At 33.8% G+C, this 24,633-nt stretch overlaps 1 protein-coding gene across 3 annotated transcripts in view; it reads right to left on the reverse strand.

The window, feature by feature from the left end:
- The window catches only part of LOC120417912 (ankyrin repeat domain-containing protein 29), a 364,199-nt gene that overhangs the window by 334,095 nt on the left and 5,471 nt on the right, over window positions 1-24,633 (reverse strand). The window lies entirely within an intron of this gene.

Raw genomic sequence — 24,633 nt, forward strand, 5'->3', positions numbered from 1 at the left:
AAAAACTGTTGATTAAGATAACTCTGCTGATTCCTGGCTTACAATGTTGCTCCCAATTCTGACTCGGCGGATGGCCTCGGTTGGCTGATCGAGTGTTTATGGAAGCGAAATGAACCGTGGCGGATATTAAGATTAATTACTTATCTCTTAATTTCCCAAACGGAGTCCACCACCCTCGGAGAGGGGCGGAAACGAGCATCAGAATCAAGAACGTGAAAAAAGGTGGAAAAGTGCCCGGGAAAATCGATGAGCATTTTCGCGAGGGAGTGAGTTGGAGGAACAAAAAAGGGAGAAAGTAGAAGGAAAATGTCATTTATTAATGGGCGGATGTGGAAAGATAAAAAGTGGTTATCGGGAGAGGGGTTTGTTTTGGAGAATTCAATTTTTGTTGATGCAATAAGCAATTTCATTGCAGATGACACAATGAAAAGGAAGGAAAATCAATCAAATTCAGAGTGCATTCGGTTGCATTAAATTTCCTTTGTCTTTGATGGTTGCATTGAGTGCTGGAATCTTTCAACCGAAATTTCTATTGTTTAATTATTCTAGCTTATAAATTACATTATAATTATGAATGGCTATAACCAACATCACAATAGAATGAGAAATTTTACACTATTCAAATGTGACCTAATTTGAATGTAATTTGAAATTTGCGTTTTGCATTGGTTTTTGTTATTTTTAAGTATTAAGCATTTGAAAATTATACAGATAAAATTTTGAAAAATTGTAAAAATTGAAAAATTTATAGATTCGTGAAATTATCTAGAACCAATCTAAAATGTTTTTGTTTTCAGATAGTCTTCAAGTCCTCAAACTAAAACTTGTTAAAATTCAAAACCATTTAAAAATTTTAAATCAAAAATTCAACAGAAAATATTATTTTTGCTTTATTTTTGCGTTTTTCAAATTTATCACAATAATGTCATATTTAACATCGCGATTACTTCTTGTTTTAAACCAGGATTTTTTTTGTTATGCATTGTGCTTAATTAAATATAAAGCCAATCAATAAAAAAAAGATAAAATTTATTTTATTGTTTAAAAACCCGGAAAAGTGAAGTAATCGAAAAAATCTCGAAAAATAGGTAAAACCTCAATTATTCCATAGAAATCCTTTTTAAAAATTAATGTTTAAGATTTCGGCCATCCGATTTTTGGCATTTTTTTATCTGGCTGAAACTTGTTGGGTGCCTTCAATATGCATCATCAGTGAGTTCATACCATTTTATATACAAATCTGGCAGCTGTCCATACAAAAATGGAATGTGAAAATCTAAAAATCAGTATCCTTTGAAGGGATTTTTGATAGATTTGGTGTCTTCGACAAAGTTGTTAAATTGTTGTCAGTTTTTTTTAACAGTTGTCAATCTTATTTCTTATTTTTAATTTTGTTTAAGATTTTTGGGAAAGTATTTTGTTTGCACCCCAAATTTTTTGAGTCAGTATCAAAGGGGAAAAGGAATTTTTCCAAAAAAAAACTTTAATACGTTAAAAACATTGATGACCTAAATTTTTAATCAAATTTGCAATCAAAATGTATTTTAGTGAAATTTTGATAAGATGCACAATTTCAGACAACTTTTCTGAAAAAAGTTATAGTTTTTTTCAATTTTTAAAAAGCATCCCCATATTTGCAATTTTTTGAAATATATTCGGCAGTTCCATATGAAAGTTAAAGAAAAAAAGTACCTCGATTTGGCTCAAAATTGGACTAACCGAAATAATGAGACCCGTATTTTTTTGTTTGGCCATTAGGGTGACCTACGCCGTATTAGGGAGGTCCAAAAAATTGCAATTTTCGTCGATTTGTCCAATTTTGAGCCAAATCGAAGAACTTTTTTTTTTCTTTAACTTTCATATGGAACTGATGTATTAACTAGATGCTGAGAAAACGTGAGCAGGATATACTCTTTGTTAACAATTGGACATTGGCCGATTAAAATATTTTTGCTTGATTTCAATATTTTAAATTCTAGCTTAGCATTTGAAAATGTACAAAAAATGTGTTTTAAGTTATTCTTGAATATAAAATATTTAAATATTTGATATTGGAAAGAGCAGAAAATTTCACAAAATACAGTCCAGACTCGATTATCTGAAGGCTTCGGAAAGTGATTTAGAACTTTGAAATGCTTTGAAAAATTGGTAATGAAATATTGATAAAATGCATTAAGTAATTTTTTAGGCAATCAACCGTTCTAATTTGACTGAAATAGGTGCGTAGAAATCAAATTTGACGTTTATTAAAAAAAAATACAACACAATATTAATTTTTGAAAAAAATTGATTTAAAAAAACCAAAAAAATGCTTGCCTTTGCATTTCAATCAGAGTCGAGGGACTTAAATTTGGAATATAGTATCAATAGCTTGACTGGAGTTCTCAAAATAAAGTGTTTTTTCTGATTTATTTAAAGCATAATTCATGCAAAATTTGTATGCAATACTTGACTTAACATAATGATATTGCTCTACAAATGTGGAATTTGTAAAAATTTTAATTCGACCCGTCAGTCAAAAATTTTTGACACCGCTGATTCGACCCTTTCAGGACTGATAAATCTTTCTCTAAATAGATTATGTATGTTCCAAAAACAAAAACATAAAATTAACATACATGGTGATTAGTTTTGGCTTTCAGTGAGAGAAAACTAAACGACTTATTAGAAATGAGAACTATTGTACTATGATATTTTTCTCAGTATTTTATTTGTTATTTGAAAAAAACAAGTTTTTTTTCATTAAGAAATCCCAAAACAGTCAAATGTGTTTTACAAAACTGGGTGATCTTTTAAATATTCGGAATATCACCCAAAGATCGACACAATATTTTAAAAAAAAATGGTTTCTGAGTTTTCACATACTGAAATATAGGCAAACATTTCAGCAAAGTTCACATTACAGTGACCCTTTGAAGGTTTATTTTAACTTATTTGTAGCTAGAATGCAAATAGTGATTGATTAATATTAATTAATTAATTAAAAATTGAGATTGAAGAAAGTTGTTAATACAACTCAAATAAAAAATTTAAATAGAAAATGAAATTGAACTTGTTTTTATTTTGGAACAAAATTCTCACAAATCCAGGCAACAGTTTATTTTTATTTTTTTTGCAAAATCACCAATTTGCTGCAAGATCGTCAGTCAAACCCGTTACATTCATGAATGAGGTTAGATTCCCCAACCATATTTTATTACCCAACCAAACCACTCCGCTTACGCACTGAATCATTCATCATGTTTTGATGTGCTGCTTTGCATTCTGGAAATGAATTGCCCTCAACTTTCACGCCCCACCAAATTTCAACAACACTATAAAACCAAGAAAGCCCATAAAAACCGCGCGAGGATTTTTAGTACCCGCGAAACAAGTTTTGGGCGGCGCACGCCACGCCACGTTCCGCGGCCGGGTCTGCTGGCGCCAAAAAACTTGTCAATTTTTGCACATTGTTTAAAGAAGTTGATGTGAGTTTTGTTCTGTGTCCGATTCCTTGTAGAAAAGGGGGGAGGGGGAGACAGGTGCGCAGAAAACGGGAGCAATTTGTCCACGTCCGTTTATGCTGCTGCCTTAATGGCTTGAACACAAAGCTGTTTGAAAGAGTTAGCTCTGAACACTCTTGGTTGGTTGTTTTCGATGATTTTAATTATAGGTGCAACATGTTGATGATGATGGAGTGGTTGAGGCAGGCTCGTTTGGTTGATGAGCAGGTCTGACTCTTTACTCGAAATTGTAACATTTTTTTAAACTACCAGCAAGCAGGCAATGCGACGATGATTACTCTACTTAGACAGCTGCAAAAAAGTGTTTGAAATCTGTTCCAATTAGGGCAATGTAAAATATTGAGGTTCGTCGCTTGCGCCACCCAAGTCTCCCTCCGTTTTTTTACCCTTTTCAAGCGCAAAAACACAGCGAGTCTATCAAATATCAAACAGCTTGCAACCCTGCAATTCAATTTGCATTAATTTGATCTTCATTAGCCCCGCGTTTTTCGAGTCATATCGATCCGAGGAAAAAAGCAGTCCCCACCAATAATTTGCATTTTTACGAAAAACAAAATTCAATAACCAATAATTTAACTGTTACAATACAAATTACTCACCGGCTTTCGATCGAAACGAAAAGTTGAGTTCAACTTTTAATTTTCCGCTCGCACTCTCTGTGCGATGTTTTCGATGATTTCGCTTGCGCAAAAAGAAAAAAAACGCTGCCGGCGTAAAATTACACAACCGTAAGACCGTTAAAAAGGCGTCACCGCCGAGGTGCTCTCGGTGCGTTTATAATTATGGGAACGCCGTATACATTTTGTACGTGTGTAAACACACCATCTTTTTATCCATTTTGATGTTCACGTTTTCCAAAGAGAAGCCCAAATTGTATTGAGTAATCGCACCATCGACTTTTTAATCTGCGCACTTTTCTCTGCCTTCTTTTTGTTTTGATTGTTTTCCTTCTAATTTTCCGGCGGCTGGCTGTAATGAGAGATTCACTTTCAGCGCGGCGGAATCCCACAGTAATAATCTTATCAAATGCATTCCGTCAGCTGGTTGGGCTCCAATCAGCACAACATTGAAAGTGGTTGCATTATTGTGGAGTGGAAATCGTCAATTTTCATGAATTTTGATCAATTTTGGTGTGAGTGTGAGTATGAGTGTGAGTGTGAGTGTGAGTGTGAGTGTGAGTGTGAGTGTGAGTGTGAGTGTGAGTGTGAGTGTGAGTGTGAGTGTGAGTGTGAGTGTGAGTGTGAGTGTGAGTGTGAGTGTGAGTGTGAGTGTGAGTGTGAGTGTGAGTGTGAGTGTGAGTGTGAGTGTGAGTGTGAGTGTGAGTGTGAGTGTGAGTGTGAGTGTGAGTGTGAGTGTGAGTGTGAGTGTGAGTGTGAGTGTGAGTGTGAGTGTGAGTGTGAGTGTGAGTGTGAGTGTGAGTGTGAGTGTGAGTGTGAGTGTGAGTGTGAGTGTGAGTGTGAGTGTGAGTGTGAGTGTGAGTGTGAGTGTGAGTGTGAGTGTGAGTGTGAGTGTGAGTGTGAGTGTGAGTGTGAGTGTGAGTGTGAGTGTTTAAAATTTGATTGTCAAATTTTCCAAAGTTTTGAAACCTGTACAAAAGAAAACAAATCATAACTGAAATTCAAAAACAAGAATATACAAGTAAAAATATCTTTTCATTCTCATTCAAATACTAAACCCATGTTTGCAATTTGTCTGGATTGAACAGACTGCATTGCATTAGGCATTTCTTTACTGCTTAAACACCTAATAAACAAGTCAATTTAACCACCCTCTATCCACCCTTCCCGAAGCAGCTTTGAAGAGCTTTGCCGCCAGAAGCCGCACTTCTTCTTCTGCTGCTGCACATGCAAACAAGATGTTACACTCGCTAATTTATTATTTGTTATTTTGGCTGGGTAAGTTTGCTCGCACACCACACCACACAGTTTACTTTGCACTTTGCGAGCGCAGCCCAATCGTCGAGAGAATAAAATATAAAAAAAACGAGTTAAAAAAAAGCATGTCTTCATGTGGTGTGAAGTTTTCACATTATTGCAGGCAAACAATAAAACAAGCGCGAAGTCGGTTCGCTCAAGAAGGAGGTAGCACACACTTGGGAGGGAAATAAAAAAAAGTGATTTAGAAATAAAACTGTGAGCAAAGTACCAGCAGGGTTTAAAAAATGCGAGGAGAGAAAAAAACTTTGACTGGTTAACTCGTCCAACGTTGTCGTCCCCGGGAGAAAGGTGAACGGCAGCGTAAGGATTGATCTACCTAGTAGTGCATTAATTTTTTCTAGCCTTTAATATATAATTCACAAAAGTCGCGATTTTTTTAAATATGTATTTGGCAACACTCGTCAGTCTATCTCCGATTTTGGCAACAACCTTTTTTGGCAACATTTTCTTCCCGAATTGTGGCACCACCCAAACATTTTTGTTATGTCTCCTTAATCTTTTTCTATGATTTGTTTGTTAATTCTTACTCATATCACAACGGATTTAAATTGAAAGAAAAACTAATTGGGGCCATTCAATAATTACGTAACATTTTGAGAAAATTAATATTTTTGGTGAAATAAAATGTCTTACAGATATAAAGGTTGATTAGGTTTGTTTTTTTTTTAGAAAAATACGTAATTTGTGATTACGTAATCCTGCATTACATCTTCTTATCAGTATTGTTATTAATTTTTTTGTAATTCTGATTAACAAAAAAAATTAATAGCATAGATTTTATATTTGTGATTACCTGTCCAGAAAATTTTATACTGTAATTTTTCTGCTCTACAATTTTTCACGCTCAACTTTTTGAACAATTTTAAAAACTAAAATTTTAAATAAGCACTTGGATTTTGAATAACCCATTTTCCGTGAAAAAAAATTTGCTTTGCTAAAATAACTACTTGGGGCCATTCAATAATGATGTAACGAAAAAGATAAAATAATGATTTATGGCGAAAAAAAATTTCTCTGGGAAACAAAGGATTGACCTTAAACCATTACCCATAATTCTAGAGGGGTTTACGATGTTTATGGATGGTTTCCACACAAGTTTAAATTTTTTCTTACTTAAGAATACAATACTGATATGTCAGCATAAAAATCACTTCATGTTGCTAAAAACGGGAAGACAGTGTACTTATTTTCTTTTACTTTTGTTTTTGAAAGAGTGCAATGTTTATATACACAATAAAATGTGTTCTTTTAATGAAAAAAAGTAATTTTTAACCTGACATAGGCTATATTGTTATAAAATCAGCATGTAAAATTTAGATTTAGATTTTTTTTTACCATTTCTCCAAAAAAACCATTTTTATAGAATTTTTCAGCCATCAAGTAATTTGTGATTACATAATCTTGCATTACATCTTTTGTAATTCTGAATTCCAGAAAAAATAATGGCGTAGATTTTTAATTTGTGATTACGTGTCTATAATTTTTTACGCTCGACTTTTTGAAGAGTTTTGAAAAAAATAGTTTCTTTTTTCACAATGCTCAAATTTAAAAAAAAAAAAACCGTATGAATTTTGGATGGCTCATTTTCCAGATCATTGAAATGATCTTTCTAAAAAACGAGTTTTGTTGCTATTTGCAACAAATTTTAATCAAATTTCTTTTTTAAAATGTTATACATTTGTTTAAAAAATATAATAAATGCCTATAAATTTGACGATATTTTAAAATCCTAATTTAACTTTAAACGCCAAAATCATCATCAAAAAAAAATCTCCTTTTAGTGGAAAATTTTCGAAAGAAGAAAAACAATGCAAAGTATTTTAATTTTTCAAGACCGTCCAAAAACCTCAGAGAGGGGGCTGGCGATTTCCCACACTCTATGCAAAAAAGATTTTTGTTGTACGGAAAATTGTTACAAGTTTTGAATAAAGTTGAGGTTTGATATTTAAAAAAAAAGTGTCCACGTGGTTTAGGGATGGCCCATCTACGATTAGAACTCGTTTTAATGGAGAAAATCGTGACAATTTAAGAGAATTAAAACAATGCATTTAGGCTATATTTCGAAAGCAAATCTCAAGCGGTTTTATAATTTAAATAGATTTTTTTTCTGTAGATTGTAGACCATTTTTGAAGATTTGGTAACTCTTACGTGAGCAACCCGAGCAGGGGTAAATAACACAGGAATACCAAATTTTGCTTTTGCATAATCCTCTAGAAGAATTTTAAAGGGATCAGGCATATCAAAATTTGGTATTGATACCAGAGAAAGGTAGTATTACTACGCATTTCCCTTGTTGGTTACCCATGCTTGGGTATCGATGAATGTTTAACTAAATTCACATAAATTTGAAGAAGGCAACAACATACAAACTTTGGAAAAAACACAATTTTTTTAGTGTTCGGTTTTGAAATCCAGTATTACACTTCTTCTGAGATCGGATTTGCGATTTTTTGTAATTTGTGATTACGTAATCCTGCATTATATCATCTTATCATTACATTTTTGTAATTCTGAATTTAAAAAAAATGGCTAGATATTAACTAAAATCAAATATTTCTCTTCAAATTGCAAAGCTTTTCCCGATCAAATAAAGCAAACCGCAATGACGATTGTTTTTTGTACTCCAAAACTAAACCCCCGACTCACCAAACAAAACCACGACCAGTGAGCTAAAGCTTTGGAGAGGTGAGAGGGCACTCTCTGCTGTTGCCGCTGTTGGTGCCGGTAATTTTATGTTATTACGATGGTTAATTTGTTGCTACAATTAAAGGTCACGCGACGTGATTTGGCCGCGCCAGTTGGACTCGACTTTTGAGGGGAAAGGGGGAAAGGTAGAACTCCAATTCATTGGCAAAGTTTTTAATGATTGAAAGAATAGGTTTTTAAAAGGTCGTAGTTTTGTTTCTGTTTTATCATTTTTTTTTAGTTTTAAAATGTCATGTTAGAAAAATTATTGAATTGTTGTTCAAATTTCATTTAACTCCACCAAAACTTGATCAACAATTGAATTAAACTGCAATGAAGGAGGAGGGCATTGAAATTGGTTGTGAACTCAAAATAAGGGGGTAATTTGTTCGCTGCAAACGCCACGGAAGTGCATGGTACGCGTAACAAGATTAGCAGTTCCGATGACGCCCGCACGACGACGGAGGTTACGGTTTGGCATGTCACATGGGGGAGAGGTTTCCGGCTTTGTCGCCGGTGTTGGGCGGTCGTCGCTGATGGATGAAATTAATTCGCGTTGAATTATTCAAATTAGTGGAATACCCCCGTCGCACTCAAGTAAATTGACTTTGTAGAATTGTTTGCCATTTTCAAGATTAAAGGGAAATTAGTTTCATTTGGTAAATTAATTATTTTAAAGTGAATTCTATAGTTTGGTATTATCAGTTTCGTAAACAATGTATTATCTGTGACTTTAATAAAAGTCAAATTTACACAACTATATTTACACAAAACCCACAACTTTGCACCACAGCAAACTCTTTACTGGTAATTATAAAAATACCATTCACTCCTAACAAATCCATCACACGCCACAGCCATACTACAAAGTTGGCAAACAAACCTCCAAAATCAACAATTTCCCCCCAGAGAAGCAGCAGCAGTTTGCAATGCGGCTAAATTAGTGCATTTCCCCTGCCCCCACGAGGGTTCAAAACCATTTGCAGGATTTTTGACGTCCATAAACACCCCATAATTAGAACCTGCTGCTGGCGCAAAAGAGTTTACTTTTCGGAGGGAGGTAGGAGAGTTGATGGATCTGCGCGCATCGTTAGCATTTTTCACCGCAAACTCACCAGGTGTTCATTAGGGTGGCTCAGAGTTGTGCACTTTTTTGAAGATATGAATGTTCACAAAATCATGAACAAACGTTCACGAAATTGTGAACTGAAGACAAATCTGCTCAACTTCATGATTAATTTTCGTATTAATCGAATGGATTCCATCGTGGTTCATAGATTCATGAACGATTGTTCATGAAATTGGAAACGTCAAAGTATTCCATTTTATTTTCTTGTAAATTTTCATATCGTAAACAAACTTTTCGTGATTCGTAGCTTCGTGAACATTTGTTCACATTTTTGTGAACTGTTTTTGTCTTGTTCGTTAATGTTCATACTGAACCACCCTAATCCACACGCTGTCTAGTTAAGGTGAAAGGTATCATCCACCTGGCGTTAAGGAGGAAGGGCATCATCCTCATTTGGGTGGATTTTTGACCTGACGGTTGAAAAACTCCCGTTTCAAAATAAAGCAGCCCCAAAATTGCGCGTTTCTCGTGCGCATCACGACGTTGATAGTAGTTGCTGGAATAATAATAAAATTGCATCACCGAAAAGCGAAGCCCACCTTCGCTCTCGCTATTTGGCAGACGATCATTTGCGCGGTGATGGATCGGAGACTGCTCCTCCAGTGTAAAGTACTGTTTTAGTTAGTCAGTCAGTCAAGCGAGAAACGATACGGTGCGATGTACCGGCTTGCGATAAGATCATAGACAATTGGACGATTTTTTTTATAATTATAATACAACTCGACATTTTTTAAGTTGATGTCAGCAAACGCTTCAGTTTCATCAAGGTATGATAGATTTGGGCTCCCTGAATACGGTCTAATCGACACAATTGAATTTTAGTTAATTCCTTGCCAATATTTAAAACTGTAAAATTGGGTATAAAACTATGGAATCATCATGAGCAACCATGCGCACCCACGTTTATCTATGAGGGTACCAAAAATAAGGGGTTCGCATGGTTGCTTAAGATGATTCCACAGCATTTACAATCAAATTTAAAACTTTATTTATTGTCAGGGAATTAACTGAAATTCAATTCTGTCGAATAGAGTGTGTTCAAGAAGCCCAAATCAATCATACCTTGATAAAACTGAAGCGTTTACTGACATCAACTTCAAAACAATCGAGATGAGTAATACAAAAAAAAATAATTAGTTACAAAAAACATCAATAGCATAAACAATTTTATAAATTAATAAAGTAATCATAAAATTTCGTCCATTTGTCTGTGATCAAAACTGCACGTCTATCTGGGAATGCAACCAGCCGCTACGATGCTCACTGCTGGTATCATCAAAATTTGGGCTCTTCCAAACCTGAACACAATGTACTGAAGCTCATGCAGTTTCACATTAATTATGATGGTCGGAAAACTTAAGGGCCAGGTTACTAAACCCATCGTCAAGTGAGGCCAAAAATGTTGGCAGTTTGAAATGCATCCCAAAAATTTTTAATGGCTTGGGAGATTTTCAAGTCATCACTTAAAACTAGACAAAAATTTAAATTTACCAACAACCATAAAAAAAATATCATAATTCATGCAGTCTGCTTTGAGAGCAGTCTCATTTATGTAGAATTTTGAATAGTCTCCAGCAAGAGTGTAAACGATCAGTTCCGGTCTGGGACTCCTTCCTCAAGTAACGCAGTAAAGATCTGTCTGGGGTGATAACCACGTAAAGTTCAAGGTAACGAACAAATTTGAGTGGGGTAAATCATTGCAACTGCGCTTTTATGGTGTTTTTATGGTTGAACCGTAATTTTTGTTGATTAAACTTAACTTTGTTCTACAATGTTTCATAGCGTTAACAATCCAAACTGAACCTTTAAAAATAATCGGATTAAATGCTCTAGATATTTTTTTTCCATTCAGATGTTAATCGAAAAATTAAAATTTAAGAAGATTATGTGTTAAATGTTTTTTTATTCAATACATAACCTAGACAAAAATTGTTCCAAAAGAATTAAGAAAATGAAACGGAAAATTAATCTAATTTTTTGCTCTTGTTCGACATTTTCCCTCTCCCGGAAGCAATGTGTCTGTCTGCCAAAGAAGGGAAACCCCATGAAAATCTTTTCCCCCAATTTCCCTACTCAAAACTACGATTAAAAAATTACTCTCGCAACAAAAAAGTAATCTTCCCGAAACCAACCAGAAAAGCGCTCCACTCACATAATTACGATTTGCCTCCACGTGGATTCAATTGAACGCCAACAGTTGCGACGAAATGACACGTTATTCATAGTTTATAAGCGACCCTTCAAGATGGCGAAGACATTTTGGGGCGGAACGCGACACGAGAAGTGGAGTGTCGCACGGAAAAGTGACACACTAAAGTGGCTTTCCCTGTTTGGCGTGACATTTGAATGTTTATTTATTCAGCAACGGTGCCGGGACCGTCCTCAATGTGTTTTTCGCAGGCACGTGTGCTTTTTAGGGCAAATTTGCTGGACGAAATTTTCGTAATTCTGAATCATTCTTTTGATTACAAAAACTATTTTCCCCCAAAATAAAAATCTTTTTGACGACATCGACAGACCAATCCTAGCAGACCGTGAAAAAGACAAGAAATCCGATTACATCACCAACTAATTGCAATTTGTTTTATTTTTTATCCAACCTCCAAGCTCCCCCCCAAAAAATTCGTCATCACGGAAAGAAATCGAAAGTCGTTTGCAGTCGAGGGTTGGCAGATATAGGCAGCTCGAACGCTCACTTGAAGCCTCACCACACCACCAGTCAATGATTTATACGAAACGGGGTCCATATTTTCGGCCTGAACCATCCAGCCGTTGGAGATTCATTTCCCCCTGAAGTGTAGCTTGAAATCGTCGACCAGATGCGTTTTGTCAGATGTGAGACGGAAAAAATGACTCGTTTAAAATTCTTACATATTTTACAAGGTAATGGAAACTTTTTACGACTTCAAAAAAATGATTATTGTCAGTATTATGTATTCGACTGAAGGTTAAAAATCACTTAATTTTGACCTTTACTTTGCTTTGATTTTATGAAAATATTTAACGAATTTTTTTTTAAATTATTTTTTCAGCATTAAGATTGAATAAATTGTTGCTGAAACTAAACATTTTTGTAGCATCCAGACAACTATTTTTTTTAAGGAAACATCAATTTAAAAAAAAAATGAAAGAAAAATATAAAATAACCAAGGTGACACCCTTTTGAAAAGTTACCTTAGATTTGCTTTGCTTAAAAAGATTTACTTAAGAGATTTACCATACACAGATTTTGAACAACTCTCGGAAAAAAATAAACGAGTGTAATGCCTTTTAGCGGGGGGGATGCGTGAACTCGAAAGGGGGGCAACGTCTATATATAGGGGGGATATATTTATATATATCGCGAGCGCGGCGACAAATGCAATATGCAACCTTTTTGAATTCATCCCTTTTACTGCGAGAGTTAAAAGGGGGTTTTCTTGAGGGGGGGGGGGGGGGGGTCTGGTTTTTTTTTGGGGGGGTAATTTTCAACTCTTCTTTTGTCTTATTTTGTTTTCTCTTTCTTTATGTGAGAGTATTTATGTTTCTAGTATTGCCAGTTTTTTCGGTTCTAGCCATGATTTCTCTGATTTTTGGACGTATGCTCCGGGTTGGTTCTTGGTTGGGGTGTTGTTGTATGACTTTTGGGTAGTTTTGGTCTCACCTATTAGTTGATTCGGATGTAAAATTTTTATTGTTTATGAGTTTCCGATTAACTAGGGGCGTTGGTGTTTGTGGGACTGTAAGTGGGTTTGTTGGGGTGATGTAATAATTGGAGGGTGAGGGAGATAATGGGATTGGGACAACTGTTCCAATAGATAGTCGGATTTTTGTATAGGTTTTGGTAAGTCATGTTGATGGTTTTTGGGGAAATTTGTTGATGGGGGGGGTGGGGGGGGGAAGCGTACGTGGTTTTTTTTAGGTAACTTGGGGTGGGGGGATTTCATTTTTTAGGGGGGTTCCTTTTCGATTCGAACAGAATTTGTTTCGTAGTCATCGATGGTGAAAAAGGCGGCAGGGGTTTTTAGTGACTTGGAGGGAATTACGAATTAGTTCTTAATAGTTGTTCTATACTGTTATAGATTGGTAGATACTTTGCGTTTAGACTTGCGTGGGTCGTAAGTTGATAGTATGGAGTTTTCTAGTGTATTTGTTTTTGAGGTATTTTTTCTCATTTGTTTTTACAATTTTTATTCTCTCTTATAAAGTGTTTTTAAATTGCAAAAAAAACTGGCATTTTTCGAAAAAAAATCACTTAAATTGTCACCTTATAAAAAATGTTTGAATTCATTTTCGATTGCAAATTAGATTTTGCATTTTTTAGTTAATGTTGAAGTTTGATTTGACAATGCGTTGCGATTTTTTTATATGTGGATATGGGTACTGAAAAGGCATCTTTTGCGCTAGAGTTTTGCATGGTACAAAATCTAATAATGGAGAATCACTCCATTATTAGATTTTGTACCATGCAAAACTCTAGCGCAAAAGATGCCTTTTTGAAACCATATCCACATATAAAAAAAAAATCGAAAAAATTGGGAGTTTATCTTTTATTGATAAAAAGTTTATACAAAATTGATATTTTCGAATGTTAAATAGCACTTTTGGGACTTAATATTGAATGTTTGGCCTCTTTAAAAATAATATTCTTGATTCCAAAAATATGAACATATTTTTTTCGAAAAGATCATGAAATTTCACAAATGTATCATTTTTCAACATTGAAAATTGGACCATTAGTTGCATTAGAAAATGTGGGAATGTTTCGACCAGATTTTAAAAACTTCAATTTTCTTGTTCCTTTTTCTTTTATTTGCTGTATTTTAGCAATAAGAGGTCCAATCTTCAATGTCTCTTAGGCAATATTATTGGAAATTTTCTGTACTTTTCGAAAAAAATATTGTAAGTAATGGACAATCATGGACACTATTTAAAAAATCGAAAAACGATTTTTTTTCAGTTAAAATCAAACTTTTAGTGGGTATACCTTGAAAACAGTGCACTTAATCAATAAATCTGTTAAGTACTTTTTATTTTAACATTAAATATTACATTAACAACCGATAGTTGTACTAAAATTTATATATTTTTTTTTCAGAAACACTCGGCGGGACTTTTTGTCCATACATCTCAATGGCTCAAAAGTTGCGTTTTTTTGTCTCATAAGCTTATAAAAAATCTCAAAAATTAAAAAAAAATGACTTTTAGAAACTGAACTTTTGTAAAAAAAATTTTTAAATATAAGCAAAAAATTCCGTGTACCTGTTTTTAATTGTACTCATCAATAGCAAAAACTTTGCTAAAGACCACATCGATCAGACAATTCCTTCTGAAGTTACAGATTTTTGAATATTTACGTACCATTTTTGTACGGACAGCTGCCAAAATTGTATGGAGCTGTATGGTCAAAGGGAATGACCCCACCGAAGTTTGAACCAAATCAAAAAATATAAATAAAATCCATTTCCATTTGGACATAAAGAATCGATGGTAAATTTTCATCCAAATAAAAAATAAACAACTTAAAATTGCGATAAAAATTCTAAAAGCCGAAGAATAAATCTGATATCAAAGCAGTTGGTAATTAGACAATTTGTATACAAACATCAAAACAATAAAAAAAAAGAACCGTTAAATATCCTGAAATTTCTGAAAACGCATCTGAATTCATCTTTATGCAAAACTATCCCCCTTCCAATAATTCTTAAATTCAGATAAAAAGTAACTGTAAAATTTGTACTTCTCCCTCAATCGATGGAGAGGATAAAAATGGGAAATGGCTTTCCAGTGTCGGCACTGCGCCTTCCGACCGGAAATAGAGTGGTTTAAGTTGTCTGGAGTATGCAACGGGCGGAGATTTACGATCCCCGAACTCCTCTGCCGTTGACAGTGGTTAGACGCAGGGACCTGCCCCCTTTATTTCTTCGTTTTGAGACACTTTCGGGATTTAATTAATTTTACTCTCCCAGACTCCAGTCAGTGTGTTACAAATTGAATCAACGCAAGGTTGCCTACTTCTGGGAGCGTGTGTGTTTTTCAAGTGGCTCCACTCCGAAATCGGGAAGCAAAGATTCGCTGCCAGAAGATTGTGCCGGCTAATTAAATTTAAAAAATTGAATTTTAATTCCAACACACAACCCAAAACCAACTCCCACCACAACACACATAACAAGTTTTAATTAGCTTATAAATCGTTAGCTAGATCAAACAGAAACGCGCGCGAAGTTTTGGAACAACTCCACCTGACGGCAGTGAACCGAACTACAACAGGTTTCGCTGATTTCGCCGAAAGCCGGGGCACGACAAATTTGGCAAGGGTGGGCCACAATTAGACACAACAGAAGAGAAAGAACATCACACACCGTCTTTATCGTTCGCCGAGCTTAATTTTCACGAGGCATGAGCTGAAAAGATGTCTTAATTCAGCATCCCTCAAACGAACGCGGCTCAGCTGATGAGCGCCGAATGTAGGTTGCCACGGTTCGTTAAGAGGGCAGGATTTTGAGGGGAGAGGCAGCTGATGCTGGCAAATTTAACATTTAACTATTTTTTTTAATTTAAATTTAATTTTAAAGACATTAATTGCTTCAACCTTAAATAATATTATTTCAATAAAAAAAATTAAAAAAATCACAAGATATTGAAAAAAATATCAATTTTCCAAAAATAGTATCGCTACCCTTCAACAAACACCTCCTCGCTCTCAAGACATGTGATTCGAGAGATTTAAATTTGGCGTGCCGAACGAGAAGCCATGTGCCGTGCTCTCGCGTGACAATCAAATTTCGCGGTTGTTACCTGGTTAAGCCGATGCACAAACTGCACAACGTGCGGATGCACGACGGAATTAGGCTGCGTAATTAAGTCTTCGCGCGAGAACAAATTTGTCATTCCGGTCGGCGCTAAATAAGAACGAATTTTGATTACGAGCAAATTTGAGGTGGGGGAGGGGTGCACGCAATTTGTGTCAGTTTGGGGTAGGTTAGTTAGTGGAAGTTGAGAGAGCAAATTTTTTGACTAGGAATTAATTTGTTTTGGCATTAGTCATATATTTTACTAAATTTTTTTTATGAAAAAAATGCGAAAAAGCTATGGTATACTCAGAATTCCGAAAAAGGGATTGTCATAAAAAAGTTTACAAAAAAAGATATTCTAATGCTCACAGCTCACTAACCATTTCCGAAAATGAATATGTTTTTTTACATGAAAGTCCTTTAGATTCCAAATTGGTTTTGTTTTCTCCACTTCGCACTTCAAATTATCAAAAAAAAAACAACCTATTGACTAAATTCTTAACTGCAAGGGATCGAGGCAACTTATCCTATTTCATTTAAGTTGACTAAATTTAAACATTTCAAAAAAAAAAATCATGGTAATATTACATCTGGGAAGGGGTACATCTTTTATGTCAGAAAAAAGGTGTAATTTTACCTCTGGCAATGTGTAATTTTACCACTTTTCTGGTGTAATGTCACTTTTTCAGTCTAAATTGAGGTAAAATTACATCATAAAAGAGGTAATATTCAACCTTCCAAAATTACAGCTTCCAAATTTACATTATTTTTTTCTGTGTACGAGAGGATAAAGAGCACGATTCGGTAGTAAAATGGTGCGGACGGAGAGGAATCCCGAAAATACCGAGAGTATTTTACTCATGGGTTCATTTTCAAAAAAAGTTCATTTATCAAAAAAAAGTACCGGTACCAAGACTCGAACCTAAGACCTTCGGCTTATTGAACCGTGCCTTTGCCGTATGGGCCACCATGATTCGGTGACTAAGTGGCGGTCATTTGTCCATATATGCCACTCAATAGGATGAACTGTTCCAATGAACGAATGAACACGCGAGAGGTCTTTACTCTCGCAAACTAGCACTTTCCTCACGTTTATTTTCGTGAGGATTATCCTCTCGTTCTTTAACTTTGGGTGCAGGCATTGGCTGAATCTATTTTTTTACCGGAAGTTCGTAGTGAAAGATTTTTTTTGATACAAACACTAATTAATGAGTTAAAACGGTCAATGCTTAGAATTTACTTCAGAGCGTTTAATTTTTATTATTATTTTAAATAAAACATGTTTTATAATAACTATAGTTATTATTTAGAAATTTCAGACCGCAAATGAAATAATCCAACAAATTTTAAACAAAAAAAAAATGTGAAGCGTCATCAATAAATTACAGATTGAATAATTCAGACAAAATGAATCAAAATCTTCAATCAGTGAAACATTTATAAGTATTTTAGAGTAAGTCTATACCAAGTTTTATTTAAAGTTTTTGTCGAGAACGAGAGGAGGATAGCAATGCAACCTCAATCCAAGTGCTTTTGTCCCTTACAAAATGCTTTTTACACTATTACAGTTATACATTATGTTACCATAAGAAAAATTACAAAATTTTAATGAATTTACAAAAAAAAATCTGTAGTCAAAACATTCAAAATTTAAATAAAAAACGAAACTAAGTTGACTCTATAGCTGTCGGCCACCATTGCTAGTACCAACCACTAGTGTCTTCCTTTTTATCTACAAGGACTTCGCCGCCCTGGGCTCCTAAGTGTATGAAAGTATGGCACGGAGCGACGGCGCCGAATACCCATATTTACACAAAGAATTTTAGAGCGCCCGCCGCGGGATTCGAACCGTCGACCTCTGGATTGTGAGTCCAGTGCGCGGTCCGATTGATCCACATAAAAGAAACTGAAAAAATGCAAAAATAAACCTTGTTTTTGGAAATATACAGCACTTGTTCGGTAACTGAAAGCAGACAAACGTCAAAAAACTAATACAAACCAAAATGACCAAGGGAAAAAGTGCAACAACCAAGTGTAATAAATACAACTTTTTAATCAGTTTTTTTGTGAAATTACAAGTCACAATTTAAGGAAACTGAAAAAATTGGCTCTGACCACAAATTTAAGTAACTTTTATTTGTTTATTCAACTAAGAAAAAATAATGCATTGATGGACCCCTCGGTCCATTTTTTTCAGCTCAGTTAGCGAGCAGGGTTTGGTAACCGAGCTACGTTCTCAGCCCTGTTACAGTAGATTACCCTGTAGATTAAAATCCTTTTGGCAAGGTTTTTCAATGAAAATGTATATTTTCATTAAAAAAATTTGCCCCTTGTCATTTTCTGAAAAAAATAGTAAAATCTTAAAAATTTTAAAAAAAAGTAAAAATGTGCATGGCATTGCATTGCAATCAATTGAAATTGAGAAACAAATATTTTTTTATGATTCAACTAAAGATAGCTCGGAAACTTTTGATCCGATTTTCCGTGATAAAAAAATAAACCTTCCAATCTCTCGAATTAAAATATTTCCAATGTTCAAAATTAAGCATAAGTTTTCAAAACAGTTTCAAACAATAATGTTGACACTTTCAAAAGCTGAAAACATTTTTAAAAATCATTCCAAAAAAATATCATGTTATTCAATAACAAATAAGCAATTCTCTACGATATCGGCCGATTTCGACCTCTTTTATTTTTTATTTCTTTTTTTTATTTTGCTCAAACGGGGGCTTTCCTATGACCAGAAAAATTTTTTTTTTCGAGAAATTCAGAAAATTTCTAATAAAATTGCCTTTGAGATATTGAAGATTGGTCCTCTTGTTTCTGAAATACGGAGAATAAAAGAAAAAGAAACAAGAAAAAAAAATTATAGTTATAATATAGTTTCAAAAAACAAGAACTATTTAGATTATTTGCCCAGTTTCATATATAAGGATTCCTATAAGCATTTTATATGTCTAAAATAGTGAAAGGAACCTACAAACATTAAAAGGTGCTCAAGATTAAATGAGTGCAATTGATTTGAATTACAAAATTAAGCAATAACTGGAAAATATTTTTCAGTCAGCTTTAAATACCAGACTTTAAGAAAAATCGCAAATTTCCAACTTTTCCCAAAATCTCCCCGAATTCCAGAAATTGATGTTATTTGTATTATTTTTTTATTTGGCTCATACCTTCCCTATGATCAAAACTGTAATTTTGTGTCATTGGTTCATCCATACAACTCTATACAATTTTGGTGGTGAAAATTGATGTTTTTAAGTCTCATCCAAACATTCCCACATTTTCTTTTGATTCAAATTTTGGAATCATGCCAAACATTTTAAATGGCCGTAATATTGAAAGTTTGGCCCTTTTTCACATTTGTTTTTTTCAAAAAGACAAATTTTTGTCCATACATTACTTCGACTCAAAATTTGCGTTTTTTTGTCCCCTAATAAATATAAAAAAAATTAAAAGTAAAAAAAAATAATTCTTGTGAAAAAAGGTTAATTTAAATACCAGTACACAAATCCAAATCTTTTGTTTTAAATATGTGTAAGACATTTTTTTTTAAATTAAACTTTATAACTTTTTTTTAAACTGAACTCTGAACAATATTTGTACTCTACATAAAATATTGGTTTCTGGGTAGGATACAACTTCTGAAGTGTACATAATTCGAAATCTGCAAAAAAAAAAAACAATGTCAAAATATTTGAACCACTTGTCACCTGGCTAATCCCCAATCAGTCCAATCCAGAATCGCAACAAAAAAATCATCCAAATGTCCCACATTAAAAACTGGGTCACATTCATCAATGAATTGAGACACCAAACAATCCCTCGCCACAGTTCTGTCAAGTTCACTTTTCAAGCGCTTAAAATGTCTACGTAAAGGCTATAGCTATAATTAAGCGTCCAGGGCGCGTCAATCAGACGGCGAAACCAGAAAGAGGAGAGTGAGACATACATATCGTATGAAAACTGGTCCGCGCACTTGATGCTTCCACCTGGAAATGGTCGCCGCGCCGCGTGTTCCCATTTTAATTCGCAAACCCGGTTCCTGGTTGTTCCCTCGAATCTGATTTCGGAATCATCCGAGAAAAATAAAATGAAATTTGACAATCACAATAGAAATATTTTGTTGTAATTTGAAATTGTTAAATTTAAAAAGAATTTAAGTATTTACTCAATTTTTTCTCAAAATTAATTGAAAAAAAAAACAATGCTACTTTCCTTAGTACCCTCAACCACAACCTGGAGAGCAATCCACAAACCAGAATTACCGGTCCACGATGAGGAAAGGACGTGACGCGACGCGTCGTCGTCGTCGTCAACTATTTCATCAAACAGAGGAGAAGAGCGAAAAAGTGCCAAGAAAAAACAACATAAAGTGCAAAAAGCAAACATTTGAGTCAATATTTGCGCAAAAACGCTGCTGCTGGCTTCTGGTGCGGGGTGTCACGGCGTGAGAAACGCGTTTTATTCGCGGCAGATGATGATGATGATGACGGTGGTACTTCTGGGAAGAGGATGCTGGGTAGGGATAACCTCCGCGGAAAGCCATTTTCCGACCGGTGATGCTGGCCACCCACGTCTGTTGTTAAAATTATAAATCGGAAGCATTTGAATTTCAAAATGTTGTTAAATGAATTTTTGATACAATTTTATTTAAGAGCAATTCCAGCCCAAAACAGGAATTTTTCTGGTACTTTTGTACCCGACCCTCTCCGCTTTCAATGAAACTTTGTAGACATGTTATCCTACGCTTATATAAGCCATTTTTGTGTATATGGAGCCAGTTTCACTCGATAATGACATTTGAGAAGGGCGTAAGTATTTTAAATATTTTTGTGATTAGGAATTTAAATATTTCTGTATTTCGAAGCCATTGCATCGTATCAAAAAGTGGTCAAAGACAAACTTGTAGGAAAAAAAATACACCGAAAGAAAAAAACACGCCACCTTTATGAGATTTTCTGATTTTTAAGTTTAAAAGTCAAATTTGAAGGTGAGCCCACCATTTTTTTTTTCATTCAAATTTTTTGTGATAATAGCCTAAAATGTTACAAAAAGACTCACGAAAAATGCAGGATGGAGCAACTCACCTAAAAAAATACAAAAATCATTTACTGAAACTGTTTTTTTTTTTAAGTTCTCTAAACGCCAAAATTTTCAAAACCGAATACGGGAATCGATTTTTCAGACAATTTTACTTAAAAGTCTCCATACTGACGACTGTCCTAAGTCCAATCCTTGTGCAGTTACAGCGGATTTAAAAATAAAAATGTAAAAATGTGATTTTTTGATGGTTTTTGACAATTTCTATGCGAAAGACTTGATTTTTCAGTCTCGTAAATATTTTTACCGGAAAGCTCGTCCAATTTCCCAAAAGATTGTCTTTGACCACATTTCAATTGGAAGTATGGGCTCACAGATATAAGCTAATTGCATTACTCATAACTGAAAACAGAATATTTTTTTCAGTGTAGTTCAGTGGATGGTAGTAACCTGGATAGTAAATTAGCTTAAATCATAAAAAAACGAGTTATTTTGAAAAGTGGTCAAAGACAATCTTATGGAAAATTGGACGAGCTTTCCGGTAAAAATATTTACGAGACTGAAAAATCAAGTCTGTCATATAGAAATTGTCAAAAACCATCAAAAAAACAATTTTTTCAACATTTTTATTTTTAAAACCGCTGTAACTTCACAAGGATTGGACTTAGGACAGTCGTCAGTATGGAGACTTTTAAGTAAAATTGTCTGAAAAATCGATTCCCGATTCGGTTTTGAAAATTTTGACATTTAGAGCACTTTTTAAAAAACAATTTCAGTAAATGATTTTTGTATTTTTTTTAAGTGAGTTGCTCCATCCTGTATTTTTCGTGAGTCTTTTTGTAACATTTTAGGCTATTTTCACAAAAAAATTGAACGAAAAAAAATCGTGGGCTCACCTTCAAATTTGACTTTTAAACTTAAAAATCAGAAAATCTCATAAAAGTGGCGGGTTTTTTTCTTTCAATGTATTTTTTTTCCTACAAGTTTGTCTTTGACCACTTTTTGATACGATGCAATGGCTTCGAAATACAGAAATATTTTTATTTTTTATTTTTTTTTATTTAAAATACTTACGCCTTTCTCAAATGTCATTATCGAGTGAAACTATACACAAAAATGGCTTATATAAGCGTAGGATAACATGTCTACAAAGTTTCATTGAAATCGGAGAGGGTCCGGTACAACCGATTCCCTATTTGGCACGGAATTGCTCTTAAAATAAATCGAAATATTATAACCAGATCGTAAATCGTAAATCAAATCTAGCACTTGAAAACAAGAGTAAAGATCTCAGTTTCTAACTTCAACCTTCTCTTTTCTTCACATCTATATCCCGAACACCAGAACCAGTGTCTGGCGATTGTAATTCCAGACCAGAAGACCGATCCCCATCCCATCATACCCCTCGAGCAAAGTAATTAAGCTAAAAGTAGAACTAAGCCGGCTCAAAACTTGCCCAATAAGTGGGTCACCGTTGCCATCGCGTCTTTTGCCCAAGAGGCACACACAGGTTCCTAACGGATTATCATGCCGACGACGACGCCAAAGTTTGTTCCTTCCTTGGAAGCTTTTCTTTCACTCGCGTGAAAAGTCTTTCCATTCTGGTGCAGGTAGAACTTCCAAAGGCGGAGAGAAGAGGACATGGATGGATGCCTGCCTCTTTCGCCAAGATTGCAATAACCACCGTCATCAACGACGATGGGGATGACGAAGAACCGGCCATCACCATTGCGGCATTCCGGTGCGCGCGATATTGGTGGACGGACCCCATGCGCTACGGTGAGACTAGTAATCAACGTAGCTACGGAACGGAGCTGGAGAATGTGCAGCAGTGCATCGGGAACGTGCACTGAAGGGCTTTTTTGAGTGTTAGTTTTCTAAAAATTATTTTCTATTTTTACTTCTTGTACAAGAGACAATAAAATTATATTTTAACATAATGCGCAATGGTTTGATTTTAATAACCCTGTTAAAAACTTGTGATTTCCAAATATATCCAAAAAATACAAAAAACACAAAAAAAAACACACAAAGAACTTAAAAACACAAAAAAAAATATCACACGTAAATTCACAGACAACGTAGAACAATAAACAATTAAAAATTGAACAAAATATCAATTTGGAAATCAAAAGATTTGAAACACAAGAAACCACAAAAAAGTTTTTTTTTGTGTTTCTTGTGTTTTTCGGGTTTTTTTGTGATTTTTTGTGTGTTTCTTTTTTTGTTTTTTTTTGGTTTTTTCTGTTTTTGTGTTTTTTTGTTTTTTTTTTTTTGTTTTTTTTTGTGTTTTTTTTTGTGTGTTTTGTGTGTTTTTTGTGGTTTTTTTTTGTTTTTTGTGTTTTTTTGCGTTTTCTGTTTTTTTTTGTGTTTTTTTGTGTTTTTTTATGTTTTTTGTGTTTTTTGTGTTTTTTTTTGTTTTTTGTGTTTTTTTTTGTTTTTTGTGTTTTTTGTGTTTTTTGTGTTTTTTTTTTGTATTTTGTGTTTTTTTTGTGTTTTTTGCGTTTTCTGTGTTTTTTTTTGTTGTGTTTTTTTGTGTTTTTTATTTTTTCATATTTTTGTGTTTTTTTTTGTGTTTTTTGTGTTTTTTGTGTTTTTTTTTGTTTTTTGTGTTTTCGTGTTTTTTGTGTGTTTTTTTTGTGTTTTTGTGTTTTTTTGTGTTTTTTTATTTTTTTTATGTTTTTGATGTTTTTTTCGTGTTTAGAGTGTTTTTTTGTGTTTTTTTTGTGTTTAAGTGTTTTTTGTGTTTTTTCGTGTTCTTTGTGTTTTTTCGTGTTCTTTGTGTTTTTTCGTTTGCTTTTTTTGCTTTTTTTTTGGTTTTTTTATGTATGTTTTTTTGAAAGTTTTTGTTTTTTGTCTTTGGTGCCTTTTGTTTTTTGTCTTTTTTGTCTCTTTTTGTCCTTTTTGTGTCTTTTTGTGTATTTTCATTTTTTTCTTTTGTCTTTTTTTATCTATTTTTGTCTTTTCACTTTGTTTTTTTTTGTCTTTTCTAGATTTTTGTCTTTTTTGCTTTTTTTGTTTGTTTTTTTCAATGTTTTTGATAGTTTTTATTTTTGTTGGTCTTTGTTGTCTTTTTTTGACTATTTTTTGTCTTTTTTTATGTCTCTTTGTGTAATTTAATTTTTTTTTTTGTCTCTTTTTATCTATTGTTGTCTTTTCGCTTTGTTTTTTTGTCTCTTTTAGATTTTTGTCTTTTTTGATTTTTTGTTGTTTTTTATGTTTTTGTTTCTTTTTTGTCATTGTTGTCTTTTTTTGCCTTTTGTTTTTGATCTATTTTTTGTCTTTTTTTTGTCTCTTTTTGTCCTTTTTGTGTCTTTATGTGTAATTTTATTTTTTTTCTTCTTTTGTCTCTTTTTATCTTTTCGCTTTGTTTTTTTTTGTCTTTTTTATATTTTTCTCTTTTTTGCTTTTTCTGTTTTTGATAGTTTTTGTTTTTTTTTTGTGCCTTTGTTATCTTTTTTTGCCTTTTGTTTTTTGTTTATTTTTTATCTTTTTTTGTCTCTTCTTGCCCTTTTTGTGCAATTTTATCTTTTTGTGTCGCCTTTTTTGTCTTTTTTTT

Source organism: Culex pipiens, chromosome 2, assembly GCF_016801865.2.
Source record: "Culex pipiens pallens isolate TS chromosome 2, TS_CPP_V2, whole genome shotgun sequence".
Taxonomy (NCBI): Eukaryota; Metazoa; Arthropoda; class Insecta; order Diptera; family Culicidae; genus Culex; species Culex pipiens.